General features: G+C 33.5%; 2 protein-coding genes and 1 long non-coding RNA gene across 3 annotated transcripts in view; 1 reads left to right on the top strand and 2 right to left on the bottom strand.

The window, feature by feature from the left end:
* Window positions 1–23,494, bottom strand: part of Hers (Histone gene-specific Epigenetic Repressor in late S phase) — a 224,163-nt gene that overhangs the window by 91,500 nt on the left and 109,169 nt on the right. The window lies entirely within an intron of this gene.
* Window positions 1–23,494, bottom strand: part of LOC143910669 (uncharacterized) — an 81,533-nt gene that overhangs the window by 6,544 nt on the left and 51,495 nt on the right. The gene's annotated exons all lie outside the window — the stretch shown is intronic.
* LOC143915558 (uncharacterized) overlaps window positions 2,185–23,494 on the top strand; it is a 43,239-nt gene continuing 21,929 nt past the window's right edge. The window contains exon 1 of the long non-coding RNA XR_013260917.1: window positions 2,185–3,211. This is a non-coding gene — a long non-coding RNA (uncharacterized LOC143915558). The remainder of the gene's footprint in view (window positions 3,212–23,494) is intronic.

Genomic DNA, 23,494 nt, shown 5'->3' with positions numbered 1-23,494 from the left:
GAAAATCGCGGGAAGTACTCCGGATTCGCTCCAGAAAACACTACGTACCGGAGTCTATGTATTTCACGGCAACGGCTTTTCTATTCGCCGACGTGACAGGGGGAGAAGTGAACGGAAATCGCGCTTTTTCGCACTCTGTTCTGGTTCTGTTTCCATAAATATTCTTCAGTTGAGTTATATTTAGATTTCAACTTTACTATTGTATAATATATACCTCCTTATATGTGTAGACCGATAGACAAACATGCCTAGATATATGTATATTATCGGGCTAATATCAACAAACTAAAAAAGTGACTACTAAGTTTAAAGTTAATATACATAGTACTAAGTACACAATAGGATATTCATATATGTAAAAAGAAGGTACTACTAACCAAAACTTTTTCTGTATACCTTTGAAGATATGTTTTAATAATTAATATCTCAATAATATGTATTTCAATATTTTGTCGAAGCAAATAATTTCATGCAAAATATATGCTATAAGACTTAATTAAATTAAAAGACAACTTACTGGAATAAATTTACCGAAAATTATCAATTACGATTTAGCTTAAGGTTTTCAACTTATTAAGCTGATTTACGTAACTTCATTCAAAACTTAATTTACTTACTTTCTTTGAAAATACAATAAAATGAAAGGTTGCTGGAATATATTATATTTGTATACTTATACGTATGTACATATGTACAAACAAATAAGTGTATTTTTTTTCAATAACTGTATGCATATAAATAGACCTTCACTTTTATTATTTATGTATTTGTAACGTTGGTTTTACTTTATTCTTTTCATATAAATTTCAGATTGACGTCTCATATTTCAGTACTTGGTGATTTTATCTGACCGAATTATCCAGACGATTCCTCACTAAACTGGCAATCACCCAAAAAGTACATACATACGTATAAATACATACATACATTGTATCCACTTATCTAAAAACAAAACTCCTCTATTTCTTTCCAGAAGGCAATAGAACGAATCTTCTTCCGAGAAGACTCAATAGTAAAATGTAACGTTCAGATTTGATTAACATAACCGAAGTCTGTAAGTTTTCGCTGTAAACAAGACGGATTGATTATTAAGATAATCAAAAAATAATTTCAAATTTACAATAATTTGTAAACAACATACATAGGTATTTAATAGCCATCGATCACTAGATGCATGTTGACAGTAAATATTGACGTGACGAGAGTGTCTCGAGAAAGACATTGATAGCTACTTAAACGTACTTAATCCCGGTGTGTCCGTCACGTGTTCCGAGAATAAATAAATAACCATTCATTACGAGCCGGGATGGAACGCGGTAAAATTTAAGTGAGATTTATTTTGATAGCAACTCTGACATTATAACTGTCGTGTGCGATCACGGAAAATACTAAAAGAAGAAAATTGAACGGCGCAAAAGAGTCTTTTACGACATGTGAACAATGTTTATGGCAGGTGTGCAACCTTCAACCGTGGTTTTTCATTAAGAAAAACTGAATGTTGATTGAAAATGAAGAGGAATAATTGAATGAGTGAGATGGAGCGATGTTTCCGCGTCACGTAGGCGCGTGTCGACCGAACGGTACGCGGTTTGAATCCCAGAGACCCGTTCGGGAATGCAATCTGCATTCCTATACAAGATCCGAAGCGTTGAGATTCATGACAAAACAATCAATAATTCCCATAAGTACGTCCGACTCGGTACGAAGTATATCATATAATAATAATCCATGAAAATCATATAATAATAATCTATGAAAACGCTTAATAATAATAACTCTCTAAGTAAAAGATAGGCACAGAAAGCAGTATTGCTAATAGATAATGCTCCTTCTTATCCGAATGAAACTACATATATTAAAAAAAAACAAAGCTAATAACACTGGTTTTATCGTGGAGAAAGATTCTTCCAGCGTGAAAATAGATTTTAAAAATTGTGAAATATGCAGATTAATGGAAAATTTAAAATGCTTTGAAAATGTTGATCGGGAAAACATCTTGAAGTATGTAGTTTGATCGCGGTTCAAAACGATCCGGTTTTTCAATGCATGATGTGGATGTTTGAGAGACAATAAAAACAATATAAAAAATTATCTGTGTTTTTCTATTATGTGGTCACGTACTCCCCAGCATTAGGGCGAAAACACACTGAGTGGGACGTGGTACGTGTTTTTTTTTTAGATTTTGAACATGTGAAAATTTTACCTATAATTTGACGAAATTTCATAAAAGGTATTGAATATTTTAATCCGATCATTATAAATTCCTGTCTGCTGAAATAAAATTAAGAAGCTCACTGATTAACGATAATTATATGTCAATTAGTAAATTTGCCATAGAAGCGTGATAAGAGCCTCTCACATGAGGCAATTATCATATTTACGCTTGCTTCATATTGTAAATGGCCAAGTTAATTAGTTTGCACAGCTCGATGGACGAGTCGATGTCTGATTAATCAATCGGCATTGATTCATCACGCCGATCCAAAAGCAGACAGTTTTCGCTCGGTAGAAATCTAGATATACATAATAGTTAGTTACAGAAGCGGCGATGATTTCGCTCAAATTGTTAACACTTCACGTAGGCCGCGAATTTGCTTAACTTTACAATGAAAGTAACGCAAGCAAGCAAGGCTTCAAAAAGTTAAAGAATCTTCACTAACGAGGAATTGCGGCAAACTTATCTATGTACCTTCGGATGACGTCGAATGATTTAAAGACCTTCGTATTTCGTATGAAACAATGGGCATAGTTTGGACTAGAAAAACAATGAAAATTCATTGTACAAATACGCTCTGCGAAATAGAATGCTTTTTTTTTTTTTTTGTAGAAATGTGAATTGTCATCTATCGTCCTTAACACAAATTTTAAAAAACAGACAATGCTAAATTTATATTCGATTCAATAGGTGTTCGAAATATATTATTAAGTTTCAAAAATACTTGTTTAAATGTCCTCATCATAATAATTCAATCCAGATATACATACATATAGTATGGCTCGGTGGTTGCGTTTATGTTTAGCACCGAGAGGTTACCGGGTTCGATCCCGTGCTAATCAGATCAGTCAGACTTGGATATTTGTGACTCCAAGTTGATTGTTTCATTGATCAGAGTTTGCCAATTTATCTGATTTCATTGTGGAAACGATTCCTCCATCCAATTGGCAAAAACCATCCTACCCACTATGTCACAAATATCTGAATTTGATGTATGTACAATATGTAAAAATGTATTTACAAGTCTAAATCCATAGATGTCTCTATTCATTAATTAATTGATTGTTAATTTCGTGTTTTTCAGCCTCTCGAAATACAGCGATTTATGAAATAAAATGTTTGTAATTAATTGTCTAGGAAGGCGCATTCGGGTTTACCTGTTAGGCCTTCCTGGTATATATCTATGTAAAAAATAAAAATATGTATATCAAATAAATCTCCGTCAATTTTTACAAGGTTTTTATTAGCTTCACTTCGCCTTTTTTTATACTTCTAATGATATGGGTCAAGAACGGCTTCCTAGCTTCAAAAGAAAGAAAATAATAATGTAATATAAATTGCGTTTAATAAATAAAACAAGAGCCGTGTGCATGTGGGTCGTTTATCCCGCGGTTAAACGACAGAACAAAATCCCAAGGGTGAAATATACATATTTAGTACAACGGTTTAAAAAAGGATTAAAATATCGCGCGAGGGTGAAAATATGTATCACATATGCATACGATATCAACGCGTTTTATCAAATCAACAAAGAAGCAACAGTTGGATATGAAACGGAATTAAAAAATAAAGGTTTAAAACGACCGAAGGATGACACTTTGGACGACTTGTTGAGTGCGCGACAAAAGAGTGTTAATTCTCTTTATTTTATTTACTTCTCGATACCTTTAAGTTAAGAAGATTCGCGACACAAGGCTGCTTTTTTATACGACGCGTCTTAAAAAAACCTGTTTACGGCGAATGTTTGATCATCTCTCGGACATAAAGGCCGGTTATTTAACCGAAGACGCGAATGATAATAAACACCTAAAAAAAAAACCGAATGTGTATTTAACGCTATACTGTCGATCGCGCACACACGCATGCGAACGACTTTTAACCTTTTTGCGGAAGCACCAGCGAATTAACGCAATTATTGCGAAATTCTATTCGCGCAACGGACATACAAGCACACATAAACTCCATCATCAAAAAACCGTTTTGACAACAATTTTTCATTTTTATGATAACTTAATAATTCAATCCAAAATATTAGATTATAATCTAACATGGGTACACTTTGCATAATAATATTTGACTTTGTGCCTACACCAAAATAAGTTTGGCTGAAACTTAAAATGATTTATGAACTTATTTATTATGTAAATGAAATATACATTTCTAAAATGTCTAATGTAATAATATTAAATTTTACTCAAAATAAACAGTTACAAAACTTGGGGTGAAGTTTGAAAATTAAATTTATAAAGGACAAGATGAAATCACATATTAATTAATTATTTGGGTAAACTTATTTACAATATTTGTCGGATCAAGCTACTATATTCACATGTAGAATTTATTGACTAGAAACATTTATTAACTCATTGTAAACCACCCGAATTTTATGGAAACTCTCTATGAGAGTCCGCGTATTTGTGGCATAGTGGCGGTTAAAATAATAGGTTTTGTAAATTAAACATTGCGCCTAACCCTTTTTATCAATTAAAAAGAAAATTGGAATACGGCTTCTTTACAGTTGTCAGCGCTTCTCAAACTGTGATTCCATTTTGTATAAAATATTCGTATATACATATTTTCATTTAATAAACTATATACACATATCATATAGATCATTGTGTTATTTATTTGAATTTAAGTTTCAATTTGGGAAGTATGTACCTATGCAACGCGAGAATAAACTGGCCAATTTCGATATCTGGAAATTTTTCTGAATATTATTATTTTGGAATATTATCGATATATTCCTTGGAAAAAAGGCAAGTTTTAAACCATAGAAATATATATATATTTTTTAATTTATTTATCGATATTTTGGATAAAGATGTTGATTTGATATATATGTATGTATGAATGGAAGTTTGAAACTAAATCTTTATTCATTTTTTTTTAATGAAGTTTGGAGGATTTAAAAACAAACGCTGTTGACGGTCTTTGAATGAAATTTATTAAAAACACAAGCGTGAATTATTTAAAAGATAAAATTCTTAAATAAATCATACTCAGGATTGTATATTGTAATCTAACTATTCTACATAGTATGTATACATTGCAATGTGGATAGATTGAAGGTTTTAAATGGCGATTATCGTGATCGAATCTCCCAAAGAGAATATTTGATTCGATTCGAAGCTCCCTTAATGAAATGAAGAGAGCAGTTCAGCGTGTTTGAATCTAATTGAACACTTTTCAAGAATACAATTACTGCGAAGGATTCGCTTCGAACAAACCAACCGGTTAAACTTCAACAATTTCAACTGTTCCAGATAAACGAAAGTACAGAAGAGAGAAGAAAATTATGTACACACATACATACATATGTACTACCAACGTATGCATGTAAATAAAAAGTGGGCGTTTGTCATGCAGAGCGCATTAACCCTTTACACCTATAGGACTCCTTTTATGTAGAACTGTCGTGTACGTGACTCGAAGTGACTCAATTATTCTCCAAAACTGATAAAATTATATCTCGACATTTTATAATTCAAGTGTGGATTATGATGATTTTAATCATATATTTCTGAGAATTGGAGATTCAAATTTAATTCGCGTTCTCTATAAATAAAACGAAAATAATTGTACATTCATACCCAAATGTAATTGTTTGTATATCAAATAAATAAAAACTTTAAAGTACAAAATGTTTCACAACAGTTTATTAATAAACCCTCAATTTTCGTTCATAGAAAAAAAAAGAAACCTGTGACTAGTGGCAATGTTTAAAAGTACATTAGTGGCAATGTTTAAAATCATGTAAGCAATTCAGTTCAAAAATATATTTGATTCAATGTTCATTCCTTCTTTTTTTTTGTCCTATTCTATAGTAAAGACATACATTCAATAGTTTTACATACATTAAATAAATTTCTAGTCATTTTTTTTCCTTTCTTCATATACGTACATACATATACTAGATATACTCGTAGATTCCAATTTAAAATTCCTCAAAAATTATTTTTCTTAAGCACTACACTTAAAGAAGGCTTATTAACTTAGTTTAAAAATGAAGAGGCGACTCTTGAAATCAAGTAGCTACTTATGTACATCACTTAATATAATATTAAGAATATATTTAGCTTTTTTTTGTAGAAAAGAAAAAAAATATAACAGGTATAAATTACTTTTTCCAGTTATTTCAAGGGAATATATGGCAAAAAATGAAGGGAAAACACTTAAAGCACGAAAAAAATTAATACGATTTGAAAGTTAAACTGATTAACCGAATAAGCTGATTTTGACCAGTATTACAATGGCTTTGTTTTCGAATCGATCGACCGCGCGCACACCTCTGGCGATGCAAATCTAATCAAATGAACCGTAATCGATTTATCCAAATGCTCCACAAATTGGAAGTACATAATATGTAGATAGTCAAGATTAACGGTGGAATTTCCGCAGACCTTTGCTCACTCACCTGTAAATTTGCGCTATAACTACTGCGATATACACAACTACGCTCAGATCGCTTATAACAAAACTATTACAACGATTCAATTAAGAGCGGTCGAGACGATCTGGATCAATTGTAGGAATGCTCGTCATACAAATTATCCAATGAACAAAGCAGTACATCAACTTCAAATCAACCTTTTGGTTGTTTTTTCGTCGAGTCATGCACTTCTATGCAACGCGTCTCTCCCCTCCAAATTCATTTAATTTGACTAGCGTTTCCTAACTGGGGGCACACGAAGGGTCGTTTAGCGGTATGCGAAAAATATTGAAAATGGCAAAAAAAAAATTGCAGTCATAATTTCTGACCTTCCCAGCGTACGGATTATTGAATATTTTTATATTTTTTCCAAACGGTTTCCTATGTACATATGTATATCTATTTGTTTATATCGAATATAATACTAAATGGACTATATGTATGTATGATAGTACCTATCATGTATCCCGAAGAATTTTATGAAATGAAAATTAGCAACATTTTCATTGAATATACACAACCGGTAATAAATTTAAGACCAAAGGGTTTTTTTTTTTGAGCATAAATTATACAATTTTGACCCAATTAAAAAAATGAACGCAGTTATATTCAGAAATGATATAAATATATATTAAAAAAAAGAAAACACATAACTTTGGCATTATATTAATTAAATTTAGAATTTCAGGTAAGTATAACCTTCCAGGATTATTTCAAATGATTCCAAAAAATAAAGAAACGGGGGCGATTCCAACATGTGTGAATTCGTCACGTGGCGTCTTTGAACACATTTTGAGCGTTTATAAAAAAACCTCAATTTAATGTGATAATTCCTCCTTTTTTTTGTTCAAATTATAAATATGTATTCATGTTTGCAACAAATTTACACCCATTTCGTCAGCTTATTTCACGCCAATAAAGTTTTACGAAGCTTTGAAAATTGCTGACAGTTCTGGTCTTAATCTTATGACCGGTAGTGTACATATATACATTAGTGTAAGAGCTTCTTAGTATAAAATTATATAGAATCTTTTTATTAAGAAGATTCTATGGTGATTTTTCTTAATCTGTGGACCGAGGAGAGTTGCTAAATTACAACAATTGACTGTAAGTTTGACTAGTAAGCATTTTATTGTAAAGATATGGAAAGATGGGAGGGGGGGGGGCGTTTGGAGGCGTATTAAATTACAAAAATGATAATAAGGAGGATAATAATATACAATTTTTGGTAATGGATTTTGAAGGTACGCGAGTCAAAAATTGTTAAATTTAAAAATGTGGCCTTTTAAATGCAATTTTTAAAGGACTACGCATGCCAAAAATTTGCCTCTGTGCAATGAATTAGTATTAGGTACATTTGTGACAATTTTAAAATTCCATCTAACCTCTACAGTTACTAAACTAGAATGCGTTACATATGTACTCTTTCAAATCCATTATGGGATGAGGTGATAAGCCGATAAGTGAGACGAGTCAGCGAACATGTGATTAATTAATTCGCTACTCGGCCATAGATTAATTTGCACACGTTTGCTGAATACTAATAGTGTTTTGACTGCGATATGCTAATTGCGACTTCAGTTCTTCGACGTTAAAATTCCAACGTACAGAGTGATTCGAATTAAATTCAGGAATATGAAATTTAAAGAGCGTATTCACCTGAACGTCGATGCGTATTCAAACAACAAAGAAATCTATTTAAATGGGTATGAATACGCACAAAACATGTTTTGGACATAAATTGACTATTTTTAAATAATATTATATCACTCTTTGTATGTATGCGTATGCAAATCGAGTGTCGATTTCAACATGAAAATAGACCACACTAGAAGATTGATAAGGGTGCGTCGCTCACCCTCGAGGCTATGACGTTTATAAATAAACGGGTATATTTCAACCCCTCCCCCCCCCCCAGATCGGTTCCTAGGCGTGTACCAAGTATTTTTCGTGAAATCGATCGAAGAGAGCGAGTAGGAATAAAATAAATAACAAAAATACTTATACACCGAGGCTATTTTTAAATAATTCTATGCTAAATATATCCACGAAGCGAGGATCGATATTGCCGGGGGGTTGAGTATTAAAGCCGTTATCGCTGTTCTAAATTTGGACTAAAGTCCTTTAGGACGATGGTTTAGTTGATGATGAAACCGTGCAGTAATCGGATTTCACCATTATGAATTTATCTAAGGTAAGTACAGTCGATTGAATCGGGTGCACGACGCAATATGGGGATAAACGCATGCGCTCATTTGCTAGGTCAAGGCGATTGCAAACACGCAGGGTACAATCGAAAGTATTCATTGATCCGCAACGATGATGACGCAGTGCATTTTAATGCACGTGATGCAAAGCGTTTCATGCATAAAAAAATCTAGAACACCAACTAAAAAATTCCGCAAAAAAACCAAATAATCAGTAATATTAACAATAAAAAATAATGGTAGGTATACACTTATGCAGTACGCAATTCTTTGTTAGTGCAAAAACATTTTGAATATCGCTCATTGGATTCAGTAATTCAAAAGCCAGCAGCCAGCATTAAAGCTCGGTGGTTGCGTTATTGCTAAACACCGAGAGGTCCCGGGTTCGAGCCCCGATTTGACCTCGACTGAAAATCATTTATTCAGAGTATTTCGGCAGTGCTGCCGGTCAGACTTTTATCTAATTTCATTGTTGAATTGTCCATTTATCTAATTTCATTGTTGAAACGGTTTCTCATAAAATTGGCAAACATCCACTATTTGAATATAATTTCAAATTTATAATCTACTAGTGGTTTTACCCGGCTTCGCTCGGTATTTGTAATATAAACAGCTTGAACATGGCAAAACAATCTAATAGTACACATTCATTTGTTTTTATTTATATTTAACGATATCGACATCAACGTCATAGAAACTTTGATTTGTCTTCGATGCTCCCACCCACACCTTTAAACCTACATACATACAAAGTCTCTTTCGAAATTATATATTAGATAAATTTATATATGCACAAGAAGAAACTAATGGTTCAACCTGTAATGGCAATATAGTAGAATATATATAAAAACAAAGCTACTAAATTGTACTACTACTAAACTGCTACTACTACTACTATACTTGGGCCTATCGGCTTTGCCGCCTCCCCAAGGTATATTAAATAAACTGCGTGAAGCACTTTCAAACATTTAATTTTATTTGTATGTATGATGTCATTGCGTATAATATTAAATTTCCAGAAATATGAATTCAATTTTCGTATAGGTACCTTCTTATCTCATGGTTACCCTATACTAGCTTCAAATCTCAAATGTCATCCAGGAGAGCCTGTCTAAAAGATCAACCCAGTTACGCCAAATCCATTTGAGAGGTATCTTTTCAATTTGGTAGTCAAATACAGCTGCCAAAATTTTTTTCACTGGTCCGAGGAACATGCTTAGTTGAGATGTATCAATGAAGAAGTTAATCAAATTCAAACTGTCCTTTGAGTATTAACACAACATGACAATATATATTACCCGCTACCTGCTTTCTGCATTCTCAGTTTGGTCTAACTGAAATTAACAACGCTGGTAATTCAAAATTGACAGAATATTACTATATCAATTTTGATATATAATATCACTATTCAGTAAATTGAAACACAAATGCTATCGCTTGTTATCTCCGCACATGTACGAGACAAATCATAAGGACATATCTAGTAGGTACATACATACATACATATATACGCAATATATCTAACCATACATAATTTCAGTTTGAAATATATTATTATACGCATGCATCGATTGCATCAAATTATGTACGTCAGATAACTTATTACAAAACTACATCGTATTTTTATCAGCCAACACATCACGCTTTGTTGATAGGATATACTGCATATGCACATACAATATTTTAATAATTTATGTTGGTACAATTTGTGTATATTCCATAGGCCATTTTATCGATGTTATCTAACGATGATTTATTTAATTAACACGGTGCATGTAATTTGAGTAGATACAATGTGCGAAGGAAAACCTAGAGCTAAACATGTTCTATTTATTAATTTTAAATAGGGATACGTGTGGCTTGTTAAAAATATTAGCAATGATATATTTAATTAAAAAATAATACAGAATTTTTAATTACATATACATACTTAGAATATAAAGTTTGATTATTATTATTATTTTGTAACAGACAGGGCCATCTAACATTCAAAAGTCTATCTCTAGTTATGAAAACATTAACATATGCATTCGAAGCCGAGAATCGTCCCGCTTGCAAAAATATTTTGCTTTCTTTTTAATAGCATTTTATGACGACTCTAACAAAACATTGTAAAAATTATAATGGAGAACGTGTCTCTTCGAATACATTTTTTTTTTATATTTTATGTAATTATATCAATATTCAGGTTATTTGGATTATATTATATAAACTTTTTTTCGCATCCGGGCTCTCGCCTGGAGAATGCCGGTCCTGCTAACTAAAATGTGAAATTAATCCATTTTAATTCCGATTTAATCGACTAATTCCGATTAATGCGAACTAAACTAATTCCGATTTAATCGATTGCTGTAATGAATAAAGAATCAAATAACGAAGAAAAAACAAGTAATCGTTAAAAGAGAAGTGTACATCAGTGGTTGCCACGCTGGCTTTTTTCTGGCGTAAGCCTTTGTTTTTCGACTAATAAAGAACGAATACAAGTCATGGAATTGATATTGTTCTCGCATCTTTTGAAAATAAATAACTGCAACGAATACTTATGGCATATTAATACCTGCAATACCTGTTAATTAGACTATTTTTGTATGAAATTACTGTTAACTAAATAGTTTTTTCAAGCAGAATAAACGTATTACAGGCCATCCGCATTTTTTTAAATATTATATTAAACGCAAAACATTAGATATATTTAATGTTTTAAGTAAAAATGGACTTATGCCACTTTTAATTATAACGGCTCATATACATGTGTAGGTATTTTTCTAATAGTTCTGATTTATTTTTTACATATTTAAAATATATCTATAAGATATTTTTTTTTTAGTTTCTTATAGGACCCGGAATTATATTTTCTGTCGGCGGCCCTACATATACATATATGTACATATATATGTATGTATAAAACATTTGACAAAATAAAATCGATCAGTTATTGAGGAAATGAAGAAAAAATTGTATCAATAAAGTGCCAGTAACGTTGGAAGTCAGAGTCGTGCTTTTTGATATCTCCACGGCCCTGTATATCGATAAGAGAGGTATGGCAGTCGGATTGTCGCAACCGTTCAAGTAGATATATGCCATATGCGCGATGCAAAATCGATAGCTGGAATAATAGCATACAAGAGAAATGAAAACGAGAGACGAAGCGTGATGATACATATGTAAATTGGTGCCATTTGAGTTGCTAATGCCACAATAGACTTTGGCAAACGTTACCGCTATGTTTTACCGCTCGTCGACTTTGCACCAAACAAGGCGGGGTTACGCTGCTCGCGCGTCTGGCGGGCGGGCTTAACTCGGAATCTCCATACAACTGATGCAACCCGAAGATACCATTTCAAATGCATCATACAAAAACCAACACAGCACGCACACAATATTTTGCATCCATTACAACTGATAACAATTTGCCAAAACAACATCCATATATCCGTAGCATCGTATGAATTTTAAATTGCAAAACATCTCAGTAAAGGTGTCATTCTTTCACATGGGCCGGGCCATCCTTCAAAACGTTCTCTCACTTTCATCAAAAGCGTGAAAAGTGGACGTGAGGGCATAATGCATGAATATTTCCGTGAAAGAGAAAGATAGAAGAATTTCTAACTAAAAAATATAAAGTAGATACATACATCAAACATTAAAAGAAAGAGGAATTCACAAATGTGTATGTGTATTAACATCTCTGAACACCACACCACACATATTATACAATTCCTTTTATTTTAAGATAAAATTACCTCGGCGTGTTTAGATATTTTCATTTTACAAAAACCAAACAAATGATTCAATAACGATAAAGATTTATACACCGAAAAGGTACAAGTTAAGTACTTGCCCAACCTATATATTTATTTAAACGTATAAACTTGTTGAAATTATATTATAAAGTAATAAAATAAAATCCATAGAAATGGTCAACCTACACATATAAAATCGATACAAATATAGTTAATGTAGAAACAAGTGGCGTGCCGTGGAAATATCCCCGTTTTTATTGTACATCCTTACTTACACGTGCACGAGCAGGATACAAGAGGACTAGGTGACGTCACACCTTAGTGTACTTGTAGAGCATACCAGTAGAGATCGTGGGTTCAAGTCCCGACCAGATTACGCTGCTGGCGAGATCTTGTGGTAGTTAATAAAAACACAGATTGACCGTCCCCGGTTAAGGTTTTGCAATTTTTACATACCTCCTTTACATTTTTCCAGCTTCATTGTTGTGACGGATCCAATACATCGATATAATCCCCGCAGTTTCTCACAAACACGAGTTATTAGCGTCTCGAATTTGTTGAATCTTATAAAAATATGCAACCTACATTATGTATTGCTCGCAAATTTATTACGTATCAAAAAAAAAAATGTATATTGTATAACTAGTATCTAGGTAGTTCCTGTCATAGCACATGATGTAAGTAGATATATAATAAGAATATAAATAAATAAAATACCCAGTCCCAGCTCGCCCACACGTAAGTGAGGCTGTGCGATAAAAATTGGGAGATTTCCACGGTACGCCACTTGAAGAAATTTACAACAAGCTAATTGCGTGACAGATTTGTTTATTTATAAATACTATAACGTAGAGATTGACCACTGGTTTACTAGCGCTGATCACCTGACCTAGTATTCGCGTCAAAAAGGCCTCGACGTATGAACAAGTTGTATACAACGGCCAATGAAGTCTCACAACCCATCGACCAATGATATATTGGGCGGTTTTGGTACGTATTTCATTCGGAGCTGGCAGGCCGACGGATTAAGAACAATAGAGTACGTCTATCACTACTGGCTGTGTACTTCACCGCGATCTCGGAAACCCCTCTACACGTCAACGTTACAATATTTTTAATTTAAATTTTCTATTTATAAAAATTTGATCTCCAATTATCAACGAGTTTCAAAAAATCTCAGTATAAATTTTGAATTGAAGATCACAAAGAGTGAAAATATAATAAAACACTGACGATATGATTTTTCTAGAATTGCGTCCGTACAAATTTAATACAATGATAAATAAGTAGAGGCTTGCGGTAAAAAGCACGAACGTAACTAACCTAAATCCTAGTGATTTTCAACCCTTACCGAGTCTACTTTGACGGTTGATCCCACGGATTACACGATACATGTACAGTTTGAGACTTGAAAGGAGAATGAAATAAAAATAGAATGAAGAAGGCGGCAGTATCGCAATTAGCGTGGCCATACCGTTATTATTATCGGGCTTGTGTGAGTCGTTGGAAACGAGAGAGGAAACAATCCCAGCTACGTATACACCATAGTCCGATGGTCTTTGCGACTCCATGGACTAACTGGGTCGTGACCCGTCCCCTCTACTAATTAAACTGCTAAAACAAATTAATTAGCGCGAGAATCGTTCCCAGAAGGGGCGTCGTACACACACACACACACGCGCTTTCTTTTAGTTTCGTTTATAACGACATACGAAACGCGATCACGCCATTTATACATATCTACAATTAATCCCGACACACTTAACATCCTGTGAACTATATATTTTATATTGAAAGACATGCAAATGCATTAATAACGAGTACAACGACAATTTCACGTGTGAATAAACTGGAAGAGTCACTTCAGAGCATTAAACAAAGAAGTGGAAAAATTACCATAAATATATGTACGTGCTAATAACAACGATTATATTATGCACACAGGCGACACTATTTATGTATGTATATCAACAAAAGTAATATGGAGTTAAGTATACATATGTATGTAGTTATGTACATCAGAAGGCTTAGCACTAAGAACTCTTATTTTATGCAGCAGATATCAGCTTATAAAGCATCGTATTACAATCATCACATAAAGTGTAAAATACAGTATGTGGTACAAGTAGATCAACATCGTCCTCACTTTGAAACCTTTGACAGATAGGGATTAAGTATCAGCGCTAGTGTATTTCAGAGCTGCCATGCATTTTTAAATACATACATCGGTTTGGTTTCAGGCTTTATTCAATAAATATCACAATAAAGATCGTACGAAACGGTGTGTTTTCTTTCTATTGCTCACGGATCATCCCATCCTACGTAACATTTAAAATAAAAAAAAAACAAAACTACATATATTGTTACGACTACGTAAATATGTAGATAAAAATATTGAAAGATTTTCATTTTTAAATAATTTAATAATTGAAATTTTAGTGTTCCGCAATTGTTGATTAGCATTAATTATCTCGGCATTTTGCAAGAAATAGAAAATTTTGACTGAATCGCGTATGGGCGTAAGCATCAATACGCAAAAATTTAGTACATATTTCGATATTGACTAAATTTCAGACAATCTTAGATTCATTTGAACAATACATATTTTTTTTTTTACTCACCTTACAAACATATTCTATGAGTCGATTTAATCGCAAAACGTAAACTATACATAGATGGATACCTACATATGTACAACCAATGTGATCACTCGAAGTTTTAGTCTGAATTACGGAACGCATAAACAAACAAAACACGGGTTTGATTATAATACGTATCTATTTATTAAGTAAATCCGAATAGGCCTCATTTACACAATCGCACGATTTCGGTTACATTTAGCATAATGTCAAGAGTACATATGCGTGCGACGACGTGTTATGACATTTAATGTTTTAGATTCAGATTGTGTAATTTATTCATTCAAAGTGATGTAATTTAAAAAAAAATCAACCGCGAACGATAACAATGTGATTTATATATAATAGTGTTTTGAATTGGGAGTCAAGGGTCTTGTTTGGAAAGAGAGGCCCCGCCCACTAGCGAACACTCGATATAGATTTTGAACATAAAATCAATCAACTTTCGTCGTATATCAATCTAATTCCCATTTAATATTTACGCCGAAAATGCGGATCACGTGCCAAGGACCAGTTTAAGTACATAATCGTATTTTTAATGTTTTTGTTTGAAAACATTTGGTAGATTAAGTAGACTCATAATTTGGCACCGGTTATACACTTCGAATTGAATATTATAATCGATAAGCAGCTATTTATCAATTTTCAACTATGGGGAAATACTTAAGCCTACTTTGCAAACCAAAAGTTTTTCCATTTATAATTTTTTCACATAAGTATGTATAATATGTGTGTATTACATACTCGTATATTAGATAGCTGAACGAAATAAAGCTATGAATAAGACTATTTTTTATGAAAGATTATAATTTCCGTTTAAGTACCTACAGTTTAATCATATAACTAGTTATGTAGTTAAATGAATCTGAACATATTTGAACGTTTTCCAATAAGAATACTTCGTATAACAAAAATAAATTGTTTGTTACCAATGCAATTCAATTTAGATTCTCAATGTGGCCGTAAAATTTATTCGAAGATTTAAAGTACGTAATATAACTACATATATCTACATATGTTACAGTCGAAGTGTATTTTCAGTTAGTAAATTATATATCTACAAGCGCAAATACCCTTTCAACAATGTGCGCCAGTTGTAATGCAACAGTTAAGTTTTGACAGCGCTGATGTTTTTACGAATGCTTTAGAATTCAATAATGCGTTAATATTTGTTAGGTATAACAAATAAAGGTAATGAGTACCGTATTACGATAAATCTCAGAATGTGTTCAAAACAAAAAAAATGTGACTTACATATATATTAACTGTATTTTTCAGTTGTAATATATTTTGAGCAGTTGGAATTAATTTGCCATATGAATCAACTCACGTGGGTTAGACAGAATATATTCTAACTAGTCAAAATATATTACAACTGGAAGACACACTTCAACTGTAATATACTCGTATATGTACACTTAACTAATTTATTACAATCAATATTTGTAAGCTACTTGTCTCATATGAAAATACACCAACTTTACCTAGCGAGGTAGTGGAGACGGTTCCAATTTACATATTTGAATCTATTTTATGTAGTAGAGTGTAGACTGTAGAAGCCAACCACCTAAAAGTTATCTTTTTCGATAAATCACTTCAACCAAAAAAAAAAAAATAATAAAATTACAATTATTTAAATTGAAATTTTTAAATTTAAAGTGAATTCTATCCCCTGCAAAAAATACATACCCATTAATGACCTAACACAAACAAACAGAAAATGAATATTAAAATATCAGCCGATTGAAAATAAAGAATCACATACATACATACATAACATCTAACAATAGCAAAATCATCATCCGACCCAAGTAGAAAAGTTTCGTACCTAGTTTGAAAAAATAAGCGGAGAGCAGCAGATCATTGGTCATCCACAAATCGTGAGGCAGGGGCGGGGGATGAATGGGGAGCGAGGGAGGAGGTCGAGGTCTCGCCCCCATCAACCCCGCAATACTGAAATCAGCATGGGTGCACCTCTGAGTGCTGTAATACTGACACAGCCTGCAATCCTCTTCCTTCATGGTGACGAACATCCCACAAACACAAACAACAACAACAACAACAAACACAAAACCACCTGTTGTCGCAGTCACACGTTATATTTACATGTATAAATATACACTCCAATATCAAAATATATATGTATAATCGTAAGTAAATCCGTATAAAAAAAATCTTATTTAAAAATATACGTATGTATTATTTAGATCACAGTTGATATATCACAGGTTATCCGATAGTGTATGTACGCTCGCGAGAGTGGGTGGCGAACGACTGTATGCCAAAATCCGATGAATCATTAATTGGCAGACGATGCAAAAATTGCATCAGGTGCATGTGTTGCATTGCAGTTTCCTCTTGTGCGGATGGAACACGGTCGTGTGAGGTTCACGGTTGCGAGGACGACACCCCCGCAGACGCCGAGGGAGCGAGCGCATCTTCGTCCAAAGACTATGATAAGCTCCAGTGGGGGTTTTCCCGCTTTTCCGATTTCAAAGTCGAGAGGGTCGCGATTGTTTATACCGAACGTCGCGAGTATGGACGAGTGATTCGGCGACGCGCGTCGAGATACAGCGGAGTCTCTCACGCGACTGACGCGCCGACAATACTCGCCTGTGAACCGGTGGTGGTTCAACTGTGGGTCGCGACGGCCTGCCCACACTCTCTCCATCTCTCTCTCTACGTACGACGCGACGCGACGCGCACCTTCCGGAAGCTTCGGCAACGGCGGTTGTGCACGTACGCATTTTGAGCCTTCTTCGGTAAGATGCGGAACGATTTCATTTCTCTCGATTGTGTGCGTGTGTGTGTGTGATAAGTTCTTTTTTATTCCATTCAATCGCCCTATTAGCCTGTATATAACGCGATGTTTTATATCTAAAGTATTTTTCTGCGTATTATGTACTGTAACAACTAAATGTGAAATGTGAAATGCGCTAAATTTAAATATGAGCAAATTCTATCTGTGACGGTGGGAAAAGTTGTTAAAATTTTTAATATTAATTTATATCATGTAAAAATTATTTACTATGTATGAACACACAGTCAGCTCCATTGTATTTTTGTGTAAAAGAAATAATAAAAGTCCAAAAAACTATTAATAGTGACTTATTGTTTAAATTTAAGGTACATTTTTAGCCCATTCTCAAAGACTTCAAAGAGTGTTTGTCTGTAATAGTCCCCTGTCCAAAAAATGTTTTTAAGTTAAACCAATGAGTGAGAGGTGACTACGAGCTTGTTAAAATACAAAGTGTTCTATGGCTCAGGTCTTCTATGGCTCAAAGTGTTCTATGGCTCAGGTCACGCAGGGCTGTTTTGGTCCTTCGGACAAATGCATCTCCGGACTCCGGAGAGATATATGCAGTTAGATTAAGCGTTTAACACCCGGTGATTTCTTAGTCGTTCACATTTTTATATATTTGGTCTGGTCGGTGTAGCCGAGAGCTATGTTCTGGGACATGTGTAATGAAATTAAATATTTATAATATAATACTGATTCTTCAAAAGGTATAAAATTCCGACTGTTAAAATATTGATCAAAATGTATAAAAATAGCATTAATTTATGTACAAGTCATATGAGATGATCGAAACATATGTATGTAGTCATATTATACATAATAATATGTAAATTAAACTAAATTAAACATCCTCATTCAGCTGTCACTTTGACACTTGGTTATAATATTACACGCTGTCCAGTTCACGCATTCGGCAAAGAATTTGCCGAATCCATGAACTGGGCAACGTGCTTGCATTTTTCACGCATTCGGCAATTCTGTTGCCGAATACGTGTCATAGACAATTTCACGGATTCGGTGTAACATATACATCGGCTGACCGTAAAAAAGTCGAAAATGTTCGTTTACCATGCATACATATGAAAAACGGTTAGTATATACATATACATATATCAGTGGCGTGCGGTAAAACTCTCTCTCCCCCCCGTCGTACATCCTCACTTAATTTGCGCGAGTAGGATATAACAGGAACAAGAGGAACAGGGTTTTCCGCCAGACTTTGGATTTGTGACTCCAGGTCGATCGTTTCCTATCAGAATTTGCCAATTTATCTGATTTTCATTGAAACGGTTGCAAAAAAATTGGTAACCTTACCTATTTCCACGCAAAATCTCGAGTTTTCAGCAATCTCGAATTTTGCTGAATTGCATAAAATGCTGCAAATTTAAAAATTTGACGATAAATGTCTTTTTGGATGTTAATTGATGTGTATTTATGTAATTTATATAAGACTGATACTATGTACAATGTTTCTGGCCAGGAAGGCGCATTGGGGTTACCTGTTAGGCCTTCCTGGTATAAATTAAATCATTCACCATCCACCGTTGGATGACGGCTTCTACACCAGTGATGGCGAACCTTTTTGAGAAGTGGGTCAAATTTCATTAATTATTTTTTTTTTAGAACAAGCCCGTGGGCGGTTTAGAAGAATACGAATAAATTTGGAAATCCAAAGATTTGTTAACAGAAAAGTTTAACAGTTGATCACGCGTCAACACGTGGGTCATTCAAAAAACCTTCTTGGGTCAGTGTCTGACCCATGGGTCATAGATTCGTCATCTCCGTCCTACACGCTTCCACTAGTACCTGTTTTACGCAGCTCTCATCCATCTCACCCCACACATTTTCCTAATTTCATTTACCCATTTTCCTTTTACACTTTAACATTATCTCGGGTACCGTTCTAGCACTTATTTTGTTCACCTTTAGTCCAGTATTATAGCTACGTGGCCGGTCAATTGCCATTTTAATATCTTCACTATATCAACTACCCTTGTCATACTTCTCACCCACGTATTCAACATCCTGTCTTTCCTGTTTATGTCAAGCGTACAGCGTTCCATACTTCTATGAGTGGATTGGACTTTATGTAGCATCTTGCCGTTCAATTTCCAAGTTTCAAATCGAAGATATTTTTCTTCAAGCAAAATGACATTTTTGATTTAAAAAAACAGCATTCATTCGTCCTATTGCACTCCATCCTAATATCATACTTTTCTTTAATTCTTCCTCTTTACTACTGGACATGTTTATTATTTTTCCTAAATATAAAATATATGTCAATGGACCATTCAAAGACAATATACGACAATATAGTTGGAAATCATCCAATGAAACGTTCAGGAATTATTTTTGAATGAAATGAACTAATAAAAATCTTGTAAAAATATAAAAAAACGCCAATTACAATCTTAAACCAATGGATGATTACCTATGGTCTCACAAAACAGGGCGGCCCCGGCCACCTACAAAAAAATTTCACCACCCGAGAAAATTTTTTACCGCCCCAGCTGGATCAGTTCAATTAAAATGATAAAAAGGACACTTTTATGATGACACTGACGAACGGACAGAAACGTTTGACGAGAGAGAACTTTTGGACGGGATGTTTCATTTTACTTTCGTCTTTTTATTTACTCCGCCCAGACATAAATTATTTTGTCCGCGAGTCTGAATTCCTTAGAGGCAAAAATCATGACTAAGGATCGGATAGTAATCGCATATATTTTTTAATTATTATGATTTATAAAATTAAAATTATTTTTTAAAAATAAGAGGACGATATATTGCACGTAATTTTAAGTAACCAATCAATGGACGTAAAATATGTACTATAAAAAGGTAAGAACCAAAATTTTCCGTATATAATTGATGAGAGAGCCGACACACTTATTTCGTCTTCACAAATTACTTATTAACAACCTTTAATTTATTGTACAAAGCATATTGTGTATTAAAAATCGAAATGTTATATAAAAGTAGTTTTGTAATGTTTTTATTGATAAATACTATAAACATGTCCTAAACGAACATCTTTAAAAAGGTGATGTCGATCTATACTTTACATGTCGGTAATTAACCCGAATTGCTATTCACTTCAAATACACTCAATGATTAGGGAAGGCATTCCGAATTACTATAATAATTGATTGAATCTATGCGACGAAATACAATATTCATATTTAATATACATATGTAGAACGTACAATAAATCTCTAACAAATTTCGAGCTCGAGTTCGGTGTTTGTATACTAAAACAAACAAAAAAAAAAAACGTAAACGAATATGAAACGCTTGAAACTTTCGCATTAATTTTGGAATAAAACTCACAGTATAATTTGTGCGTAATGATTTCGCGATTTAATGTAAAAATCGATAAGAGATATCGATAAAGTGCAATCGACGTGACATCTATCTAATCGCCAAGCTTGCAAAGATTGGCGAGCACCGCGTGCTTATCCCTCTCTCTCATTCACTCACATTATACATATATGTACGTATATACATATATGCGACTCGGTCGCACCTCCATTTAATTGATATACCTGTCTCACTCACACTCAAGCTGATACAGTGGTCTCGACAGATGGTCAGGTGTGTGCTGGGACTCGCGACCCGCGCAATGCAAAAGCTCCAAACCGGACTTGCTCCAAACCAATGCCGTATGTTCATTGACAAAATATAATATGTATACCTAATGATCGATTCGAGTGCTCGAGTAAATACTCAAGATCTCGGTTCGATCAAATAATATTTAAATAAAATATATATTGGCCGAAGTAGCTGTTTTGAACTTGATGAATAGAGAAACAGATAAATTTAGGAAATCCCAAAAAGTAACATACGGAGTACATCTATGTATATGTATATAATATAGCATCATGAGAAAATAAGATCAATAATAACATAAGTATTTATTATATAGTGTCATGAGGAAAAATTGATCATAAGATTTTCTATGGAAAAATGTGCCGATTTATTGGGGAATTTAGCAGGGCTGTGGAGTCGGAGCTTTCAAGCGGAGTCGGAGTCGTAAAAAATCAACCGACTCTGACTCCTTTTTATTATTATTATTTTCTTTATTACGGTATGTATCAGATGTACAAACCTCCTTTTAGTTTTGTATATAATATTAAGATATATAATTATAAAATAAAAAAAACTCAAGTAAAAAAAACTGTAGTAAAAAATAAATGTATTTAATAAAACTGTAGTAATAAAATAATGTACTAAAATATAAATAAAATAAAAAGGCAATTTAAACAATATTTCAACAACAAATGTACAAATATGTGGGATTTCATGATTAATATGTCAATAAAAGAGTTTTCAATGATTGGGGTTTCAATTAAAATTATGATGCCGGCTTAAACTAATGTAATTAAATATATTACTAAGAGGTTTGGGCCGTTTGGGTAAGTATGTGATGATATAAAATTAGATTATATTAAACTAACTCGCAAGTACATATATGTATGTACTCACGTTAAACAGTGAAAACACACATATGGATAAAAATATCAAAGGTATAATTTTTTTTCAATTAAGCAATAAAAGAAGAGTGGCTAAATATTTCAGAGACCATGTTTTGAAAATCCGCATTAAAGAGAATTACATCCAACTCGCAACACAAAGGCCGTAAGTGCCTACAAAACGACATAACAATTATTGGTAGGCACCCGCATAACACAACCCCTTAAAAATGAACGCACAGCACACATTTAACCGCTAATAAATGCAAATCAAATTTATGTTTACTACGCACATTTACCGGCAATATAAAACAAATCATAATAAAATAGTTTCAACCCCCACACACTCATGCAACGACCGGGTCGACTTTCTACGCAGTTGTGTATCGCTTCTTCTCTTTCGCGCATATCCATGCGGTATGAGAGAGAAAGAGAAGGGGAACAAGTCCGCGAGAGTTTTAAGGGCGAGGAAAGTCATTCTGTACCGATAAAACTTTACATAGAAGTAAGTAAAAACACTCGTATAAACGTAAAATGTAATATTGTATGAAATTCATTAATATCTTTCTACATCGGGGACTCTTAGCTAGTGGTCTGGGCGGAGATCCAGATGAAATAAAAAATTCCTTAACATTGTTGAGTTTTCAATTTTGTACATATGCACATATGAAATCAAATTTGGATTCCGAAACAAATTCATACGGAGGATAGTGAGACAATGAAAAATATAAATAAAAAAAATCGTATCCAACATACAAAAAAATCCATATCTAGATGTAAGTACATAATAACGGATGTCAAAAATGGGGTGAAATTTAACCGAGCGGAAGGGGAACGTGAGGGTGCAGCGTCACATGATTCGCCGGAAGAAGACCCTGCCTGTCTTGAAACACAAACACCCTATATTAAAAAAATAATAATGACGCACAAAGAGCAATAATAGAAAGGTGCGAGAACACCTTTATGATAGATAGACGATAAACTTT

The sequence above is a fragment of the Arctopsyche grandis genome, chromosome 1 (assembly GCF_051622035.1).
Source record: "Arctopsyche grandis isolate Sample6627 chromosome 1, ASM5162203v2, whole genome shotgun sequence".
NCBI lineage: Eukaryota > Metazoa > Arthropoda > Insecta > Trichoptera > Hydropsychidae > Arctopsyche > Arctopsyche grandis.
This window is presented reverse-complemented; position numbering and strand designations above follow the sequence as displayed.